Below are 9679 nucleotides of genomic sequence, written 5' to 3' on the forward strand. Positions count from 1 at the left end.
GATTTTTGTCTGCATTCTTGACCCAACGTTGAGCTTATTCTCTGTGTGGGTTGAACTCCACCAGGGCTGTCCATTGTCTCCAATCTTGTTTGTAGGCAGGATCTCAAGGTGCAGTCATGGAGAGGAGGGTGTCTGGTTTGGGAACCACAGGGTCTCGTCTTTTCTGTATGCAGATGATGTGATGATGATTCTGTTGGCGTCTTTGGGCCAAGATCTTCAGTGTGCACTGGGGTGGTTCCCAGCCAAATGTGAAGTGGCTGGAATGAGAGTCAGATCCTCCAATTCTGAGGCCATAGTTCTTGACCAGAAAAGAGCAGATGCCCCCTTTGGGTTGTGGGGTGGGGGAGTGGTCTCGGCCTCAAGTACGGGAGTCTAAGTATCTTGGTGTCTTGTTTATGAGTGATGGTAGGATGGAGCGGGAGATGGATCAATAGATTGGAGCCTCTTCCTCTTTAATGAGGGTGTTGTTTCGCTTGGTCATGGTGAAGAAAAAGCTGAGTTGAAAGGCAAAGCTCTCAATTTACTGGTCTGTCTACATTCCAACCTTCACCTGTGGTCATGAGGCGTAAATTATGACCAAAAGAATGAGATCCCGGATGCAAGTGGCCAAAATGAGCTTCYTTCRTAGAGTGGCYGAGCTCAACCTSGGGGAGATCAGACTAGAGCTGCTGCTCCTCTGCATTGAAAGGAGTCAGTTGAGGTGGTTCATCTGATTAGGATGCCTCCTGGACGCCTCCCTTTAGAGATGTCCCATTGGTAGGAAGTCCCAGGGAAGACAGAGGACTCGCTTGAGGAATTATGTGTCCTCTCTGGCCTGGGAACACCTTGTGGTCCCCCAGGACAAGCTGGGAAGTGTTGGTAGGAGGTCGGGGTATCTCTCCTGGACCTGTTGCCTCCGTGCCCCAACYATGGAKAAGCAGCAGAAGATGGAGATAAAGACAATAAGGAGGCACTTGAAGAAAAACGGTGGTTGAGTCGCCAGAAGAAAGTCGGTATTACGTCGCCACAAAGCAACCCGCTTGCAATATGCCAAACGGCACTGAGACAAGCCTCAAAACGTCTGCAACATAGTCATTTGGAATGATGAGACCTAAACTGATCATTCTGGCCACAACTATCATTGTTACATTTGAAGAGGAGTCACCACTTCCCACGATGAAGAGTACACCATCCCTGCTATGAGAGGTGGGTTGCTGATGATTTGGGTCTTGGTCATTCCAACATAATGATCCAAAGCACAAGGCCACATCAACGTATTAATTGCTACAGCAGAGACAAATTAAAGGTTCTGGAAWGACCATCTCAGTCTCCTGACCTCAACACAGTCACTTTTGGGAGATCTCAAACATTCAACACAGGAATTTACTGAATTTTTAGGAGACATTTTGACATTGGCAGCTTTAAAATGTGAAAAAAAAAAAACAACTGTCACAAAAACATTCAAGTGGCCATTGATGCTAAAGCAGTCAGGACACATTATTAAGAACTAGGTTATGTATATTTTTGATCAAGGTCATATGGGCACTTTCTGTCTTTATGATGTAAAAAAATAAACACTAACCATGTGTTATTCTTTCATATTCACTGAGAAATGACCAAAAACTTTTGAGCACACCAGTACARCGATTCAACTTCATGTCCAAAACAGGTAGAACAAATACATTTAAGTATTTTAGAAACTACTTAGGCAGGGCTTTTATCAAAACTACTCCAACAGGCTAAAACAAAAACKGAAAACTCCATAAAGCTTATTCATATGTTCTTAAATTCAGAAAAAAAAATAGAACCTTCAACTTCCATGTTAGCTAAAGAAGTCTAAAGTCTTCAGCATGCTTTGTTACATAAATAATGTTAGTATATTATCATTTTAGACAGTTATTAAAGGCCACAGAGTAGCATCTGTGCTACACTTTATTCATGATGTTAGCCTTTCAGTAAATACACAATAAATTGGCTCCTGTCAGCGCTAGACGACAAAAATGACAAATCTTCACATTTCATTAGGGAGCAAATGCTAGTCTAATTATTTCTCAGCCATGACTAATATCTTCTGCGTGTGAAGTCTTAATCATGTTGGTCCCACGCACGCTGCGACCAAAGCCGACACAAAACAGTTGTGGACTTCGAGTAGTCACAACACCTCCTGATGACTTATCCTGTCCTGCGTCGGGTCCAACGCCTCCAAAGGCTGTCCACGGCTGAGCTGTGATGGGTGGCTCATCGTTTAGTCTTTTTTTTTTCTTTTTTTTTTTGGTTTGTTTACCCCTCGGTATCCAAGCTGTTAACACTGGCAGGCRACAACAAACGGCGCTGACGCATCAGTCACGGGCCTGTCTGCGGTAGCGCTGCAGAAGCGACTCGCCCATGGGAGGTTGCTCATGCTCCACGAGGTGGCGAGTCAGATGAGTGCTCTCCTGTTTCGTGTGTCAGCAGAAAAGTTAAATGAAAGGATTTACGAGCGACTCGCTTTGGCATACTTTGGAATTTAAGTGCGTTACAGCAAAACGTCATCTGATGCAGTATTTTAGGGCTCGTGCTGGTTCTTTGTTGCACTTAAAAAGCAGGTAAGAAAAGTCAAAACTCAGTTAATCAATTGATAAAGATGTAAACAACTTTATCAACAGAGTAAACCTTAGAAACAACCCCAAATCCAATTCTGCATTTTAAATCAACTCTCAACCCTTAGTTTTATCTAGCACACTTACAGAGGTAGTTCAGATGCTTTGAAGGGAGATTCTGTGGAATTTATTTCTAACCTGTTGTAGATGGCTCTTTGGACAACATAAATTTGGATGAGTAGAGTTTAATTCTGACCAGATTGGCAAACTTTCTAAGTGAAAGTTACACTGCAGTGTAAAGGTTTATAAAATAATGTTAGCATAAACCACTATTGTGGATGATGCAGTTGTTTTGGCACCATCATGTCGTGATCTCTAGCTCTCACTTGAGTGGTTCACCATGAGATCTACAGACAGATCATAAACTCTGGTAGTGACTGAAGGAATCAGCTCAGATCCAGGAGGTCCAATTGAGTTTTTTCTGCAGGGTAGCTGGACTCTCCCTTAAGGCCTCTACATACTGTATCCAAAGCCAAACAGTCGACACGTGGTCACGTGGTTCTGCATTTGTTTCCACAAACACCTTTCATAGTTCCTGAGACACATCGTGCTGAGCTCCTGGGAAACCCCTCCCACTGTGGTACACATCACTGCACAGGGTTYCTGCCCGCTGGAGTCTACACGCTGGGAAAACAAAAACTCAGATCCACCGTTATTTGTCCACAAATCTTTCCCAGTTAAAGCTAAACTTTTCTGCAGTTGGACTCTGCGCAAAACGTCTTTTTTATATCCCCATTTATGAGTTTTTGTCCGTTTGATGACCTTTATAAATGTCTGCTTCTGGTTACAACAGTCACTTTCTGGAAGCGAGTAGCAGCGTCCGAGTGCTTTTAGCATAAACAACCACATCCACGAACTTCAGACCAATCACACAAATCTTCGCACAGAGCWTGGTGACAAACAGTTCAGCCAAGGCCTTGTGTCGACTAGGGGAGGTCCCATCAACACTCCRAAACAAATGACGCAATTTTCGTCATTCAGATGCGACAATGAGAGCTGATTTCGGCAGTTCAGAGGGAGCATGTAGAGGCTTTTAGAGATCAGGTGAGAAATTCAGTTCTCCTGTAGAGCTCCTCCAGATTCAGAGGAACCAGCTGAGGTCGTTCAACTGATAAAGATAACCCCTGGATGCCTTCTTAGGAAGGTTTTCTAGACATGTCAAACTGAGAGGAGATCCCGGGGAAGACCCAGGACACCCTGGAGAGACTCTCAGCTGGTCTGGGAAGACCCTGGAGTCCTCCCAGAAGAGCTGGAAGAAGTGGCTGTAGAAAGAGAGGTGTGGACCTCCCTGATCAAGATGCTGCCCCCAAGACCTGACTCTGGAACAAGATAATGAATGACTACAAAATTCTTAAGATCAGAGTAGGTCTAAGTCAACATCAATACATTACCAACTTGCCTTGAGTCAAACGAGCTGTTAGCTTGTTAATCTGGTCAGAATAAACAGATTTTTTTTCTGAACTGGTGTTGTTCACTGAGCCATCTACAAAAGGTAAGAAAATAATCGTTCATAACTACTCCGTGGAAGCCTTTTCCCAAAAACCTGAGCCGAAAACAATAATTATGCTACGTGAAAGAATCTCTGAAGTGACCATTTTTATGCCAACAAAGAGTGAGCTCGCATTCTTTCTTTTCTCTCTGGTGCTAGTCGACGAACAAAAACATGCTTTTCTGTTTGCCGATCACTTGGTGCGATGCTCCTCAGCTGACCCCACTTTGTATGGTGCAAACATGACACACATGTACTTATGGTGCAACGAGGGCAGATTGTCCCTTTGAACTCCACGCCGCGACTCRAATGCTGCCTTCAGTCATCGGCCGAGCCGCGCCAAAAAAACTCCTCCTTCCAAACGGACAACTGCTCTTCCTGTCCTGAAGCTATGCAAGTCTCCGGTGCAGGGGGATGTGCTTAGTGTACACACATACACACACACCAAACACACACACACACACACGTATATATATATTCTCACAAACAGGGTTTCCTCTGCAGCAGGGAGATATGTAAAACACAAACACAATGTCTAATAATCCCACACCCCTTTATATTTTGGGAACAATATTCAAATGGTGCTATAGAGTAAAACAGAAAGTCCTTTTTTGTGTAAGTAGTTCTGGTACCATTGAAAGATTTTAGCCAAATATGTTTTAAGATTTTCACTTTCTGACTGACTGAATGGTGTGAATCATGGAAAAAAAATAAAAACAGCAACACCTTGTGTTTGTGAAACTAAGCGGCACCTACAACGCCTTATCCACTCGTTGGATGGTGTCCAGCTTAAAGCAGGGTGGTGCTCCTTGTTTTTGTTTTGTTCTTTATTTTTYTCATCTGGACGTGCACTGTACAAAAACAGCACACTGTGTCCGCACTAAGAACCGATTATGTGCCATTCAGAGAACACGGTCAGCCATTTCCTGTTAGCTTTCACGAATAGTGCTTGTGATTGTCTTGCATGAATGTCGTAGACTTGAGGGCACAAAGGAAGCGTCGRTGCTTCTCTGTGACCCCTGGTGGGGTGGGTTCTCCTTTTGAGCTCTAAAGTTTGTCCCAAAACTACAGTCACCCCTCAGAACTTCAGCTAATCAGAGATCAGGTTCATTATTACAGCCAAATGAGGTCTGAAACAACCAAATATTACAGTTTATTTTTCTATGAGGAAGCCTTCATTTGTTCGTAGTGCTGAAAGTCGACTGTGGAATTGAAATCAAAAGTACAGGTACCGTATTTTGGTCTCTGTTTGTCGGCTACGCAGTGAAAGCTTCCTACTTCACCGAAGAGAACCAGAGGCAAAGCCGGTCCAGCCAKTGCTCAATCGCTATTGTATGGCTTCGTGTCAACAGCTATGCAAAGTTGCGAACAAGCAGGACAGCTCTGGGCTCAGAGAACCTTTACTAAAACACCAGATCACTGGTGTTGTCTGTGTTTTTGTTGTTGGTTTCCTTTTAAAGAAGAGGTGTGCAAAGACAAAACAGCGTYGACACACTTTCCATTTTGGTTCGTTTTACGTCTCAGGACACAAGAAAAGCCAGGTTGTTATGATAATTTGTGACCCATGTTAGCAGTGGTGGGCATGGTTCTCCTTATCAGCTAATAGTGGAACTTTTTTTTAGCGGATTAGCTTTTTCACTAACTTTGAAAATCTAATTTAGCAGACAAATTAGCTTCTACTAAATTAKGTTTTACCAGCTTTAAGTCCATTAACAGCTAACTAACAACAGGTTCGTGTCTGTCCCACCAGTCTTCAGATGGAACAAGACAAAGATGTGTGACACAGACTGAGTCAAAGTCGTCTTGGCTGTTAGCGATTAGATTTTAGTTAGCATATTATGAGTTAGCAAAGGCCAACGTTGGAAAAAAAAGTCCATAAAGACACTATCCAAAAAYTAAAATAGCCCCTGATCCAAAAGTATCCAAGTTTTCCTTAAGAAATAAATAAAAATTTAGCTTTAAAACTGGCTAAACCAAACTAGGTTTGGGGCACAAAATTGCTAAAATTCAACAAATTATGGATCGTTCTGGATCTTTCAAGGTGGAGAATTTGCCAACACAGGGTCACGTTTCAATTCAAAACAGGATATTTGGAAAGACTATTTCTTTCTAAAAGAGCACCAACGGCTCATACAAACCGTTGAGCAGGGTGGTAGAAGGATGATAATAATTTGGGATATTTGCAGTCATTGAGTTGAGTTTGAACTCATCTATAGACCAAAGACATTTTTGTAACAGCTAAAACCTGACCCAGTAATGGCACTAGTGCTAAACAGGCTGTTTTTAACCAAACCTCTAAACCAGCAATGAGAACTTTTGATGTCCTGACACGTAAAACTTCAAAATTGAACGAGTGTGAAGTAACTGTTCAACAGAACTGTACACCATAAACGGTTTATTTTTCTAGTTTTCTCAACCTGCAGATTATTTTACAGATCTTTCTCTGTGGAGATCGATTGGTGATGGTAGGGTGGGGGGGATGCCACCTCCTGACTGAGGAATGTGTATTCTATTGTGAAAAAATTCAAATCCGATTGTTTTTCTTCGTTTGGACAAAATGTCCTGCTATTAGTGTCTGTGAAGACGTGTTGCTGCTGCTTCATATGTTTTTATATTCGGTCCAGAGCCGTGAACATATGATTGAGGCCAGGCGCTAAGACCGGTTTCTTCAAATCCGAGTCCAAGGGCAGCTGAAATCTTTTCTTTTAAATTCAATCAGCGGAGAAGATTTCAGAAGCTTGGCTCAGATTTGCAAACAGGGCTGGTCGAAATTAAACTGGATGTATCGATAAGATGAATCATATACTTTTATTTTGTCAAGATCCTGCTTTTCTACCATATTCTTCAGCTTGAGGGGGTTTATGGGGGAAGAAAATAAGTAGTTTTAGTAAATCAATGTGCAGAAGTAGCTTTTATTTTGATTGTAAATACCCTTTTCCTCGTAGCTCACCTCAGCTGGATCGTTGTTCCATGACAAAATGGTTCTTAAATGTTCTAAATGTGTAGAATGTAAAGAGAGAAACTGTGGTTTCGTAGGAATTTGTGCCATCATCATGTTGTGTTGAGAAGAGCACTGATATTAGATCTGTAGGCCAGGGTTTTTGGAGATGATTGGCCAGACAGCCCTTAAAAAAAATGTAACAAACTGAAGACATTTTCCAACAAGAGAAACTGTTTGATAAAAACTCACATTATTGTACAGCACCACGTGGCATGTAGCTGCTAACTGCATCGCTCTTGTATTTTTTTGGTTGGTTCTTTCTGCATTATATGCCACTCAATGCACTGTAGGCCTTTTTTTGGACCACATAAAGCATTCACATTTTTACATGTGTTGAGTACGCTAACTACGTAACCCTGACGAAAATCAAGGATTCATTGTAATAATTTTTGAAAAGCTCTGCGTCTTCTGTCTACACAGATGCACTACAATTTTTTTATTTTCACTTTGGGTTGTGCGTTTTTGGCAAAATAATTTAATCACAATTGATTGTAGTATTTCGTCAATAACAGGTAATATGCCAAGTGCGCCTGCATATTTTTGACTCTAAATCTTTTACCCTGTGTTCTAAAGTTATATTTACAAATCATCAGTCAAACTAACTTCTTCATTTTTACAGCCACGGCCCACATCATCTCCCTCCAGCGCTTACTTTGCTTWTAATGCTGAGCTAAYGCTAATGTAGAGCTAAAATGCTAACACTCCGAACTTGTTTAGTCACCTCAAACATCGCCATAAAACGAAGTACAAGGAAAGGCAGAAAATACAACATCAGCTACAACAAACATTTTGCCAGCAAATGTGGGGGACTCGAGTTACATGACATGGACTCGTCATTAATATTGTGACTTTAGACTTGACTTGTACTTTTACACCAGGGACTTGGAACTTGAATTGGACTTGACCCTGTGTACTTCAAAATACTTGATATTTTACCCAACTTCTAAAGCTTAATACACATTATTTATAAATTGGAAATTGGGCCCCATTAATCAATTCCTCTCGTTACATTTTACCAAAGTCAGACCGTCTGTATTATTTTCCCACACTCACAGCACAGCAAATCAAAAAATAAAAAAGGGAAATTATAGTTTTAAGGTAGAGTATTTTTGCAGCTAGGTTTTTTTGAACTTTGCAACATAGAGGTGCGATTTTAAAATGATTTTTAAAATACTTTTTAAATGATTTTTAAAAAAGACTCAAAAGGACTTGAAATTTTAAGTTTCAGACTTGGAAATTGATTGGCAGTTGCTTGTCTTGACTTGAGACTTGAAAAACAGTGACTTGGTCCCACCTCCGGTGGACAGTCAATCTGTCCCTTAAGAGCATTAGCTTTAGCTCATAACCACAATGAATAAATAAGCCCCTAATTAAGGTAAAATGCAAAGTGCCCAATATTATTCAGTGACTATTATTCTGACAACTGCACACAATATGATTTTACCCAATTCTAATGTCAGTGAAGCCTTTGAAAAGGTTTCAAAATCAGCCCGATCTGGTCAGTCAATGAATCAATCAATCTGTCGAATCAATCGGTACAAAATATTATAGCCAATGTGATGTCCTTGGTTTTGGCTAAGCTGAACAGAGCTAAACCTAGCTAATTGTCATCAAAAATATATTTGCTAATCGTCAAGGCACCTTTAAAACACAAATTTTAGCTTCCCCTCCTGTTGCTTTAAGGTCAAAATGAGGCATTGTGAGTCATTTTGACCCGAGGGCAGCAGCAGGCAGGTTAAACAGGATTGAGCTGTCTGGCTGCCATCTCCTGACTGCAGAAGAAACTGTGGCTTTGGTTTATTTAAAAAAAAAATGTTCAAACCACTCCTGCATCATCAGAGCAGCATTCAGGAACATTCTCATTGTTTTCTGCTTTTTGTTGAGGAAGGTGGGCTTCTCCTAATTTACACCAAATATTTTTGACCAATCACGTCACAGATGGGAGAAGGGACACGTTGTCTCTCCAGTTTTAGTCTGTGTTTTCTGTCTGAGTGTTCAGGAAGAGTTGAATGATATTTTTTTGGTGGCTCTAGGAGGCCAGCATTAGGAAATGTGTTATTTTTGTTACAATACCTCCTGAAAATAAAAGTCTATTTATCTGTGAAAAGACAAAGATTTACAGTATTACAGATGACTACATAAAAAAATGAAACATTTTAAACAAATACAAGTGAAAACATGTACAGTTCATCTGAGCACAATACAGAAATGTATTGTCAGTATTAACTTTGATTTTATATATGTCATTTTATTACGTTTTAATGTGACTGCAATGGAAAAAAAAAACCTAAAGATTATAATAAAAAAAACTTTTTTCCAAAAGTCTCTTCTTTTTTTAAAGCAACATCTCATGAGGTTTCATAAATGACAACACAAACACTGATTTAAAAAAAGAACTTTATTCAAGGTTTTCAAGCATTTTCATTAAAGCACAGAAATCTTGTCAAACATTAAATTGCACAGAACAGAAAATTTTAATGGCTTCTTAAAACAGTAACCTGGGTCAAACAGTGCAAAAAAGCAGGGTGGCAGTGCCATATGTATAGTATAGTATAGTATAGTATAGTATAG

Source organism: Austrofundulus limnaeus, unplaced genomic scaffold (genome assembly GCF_001266775.1).
Source record: "Austrofundulus limnaeus strain Quisiro unplaced genomic scaffold, Austrofundulus_limnaeus-1.0 Scaffold72, whole genome shotgun sequence".
Lineage (NCBI taxonomy): Eukaryota > Metazoa > Chordata > Actinopteri > Cyprinodontiformes > Rivulidae > Austrofundulus > Austrofundulus limnaeus.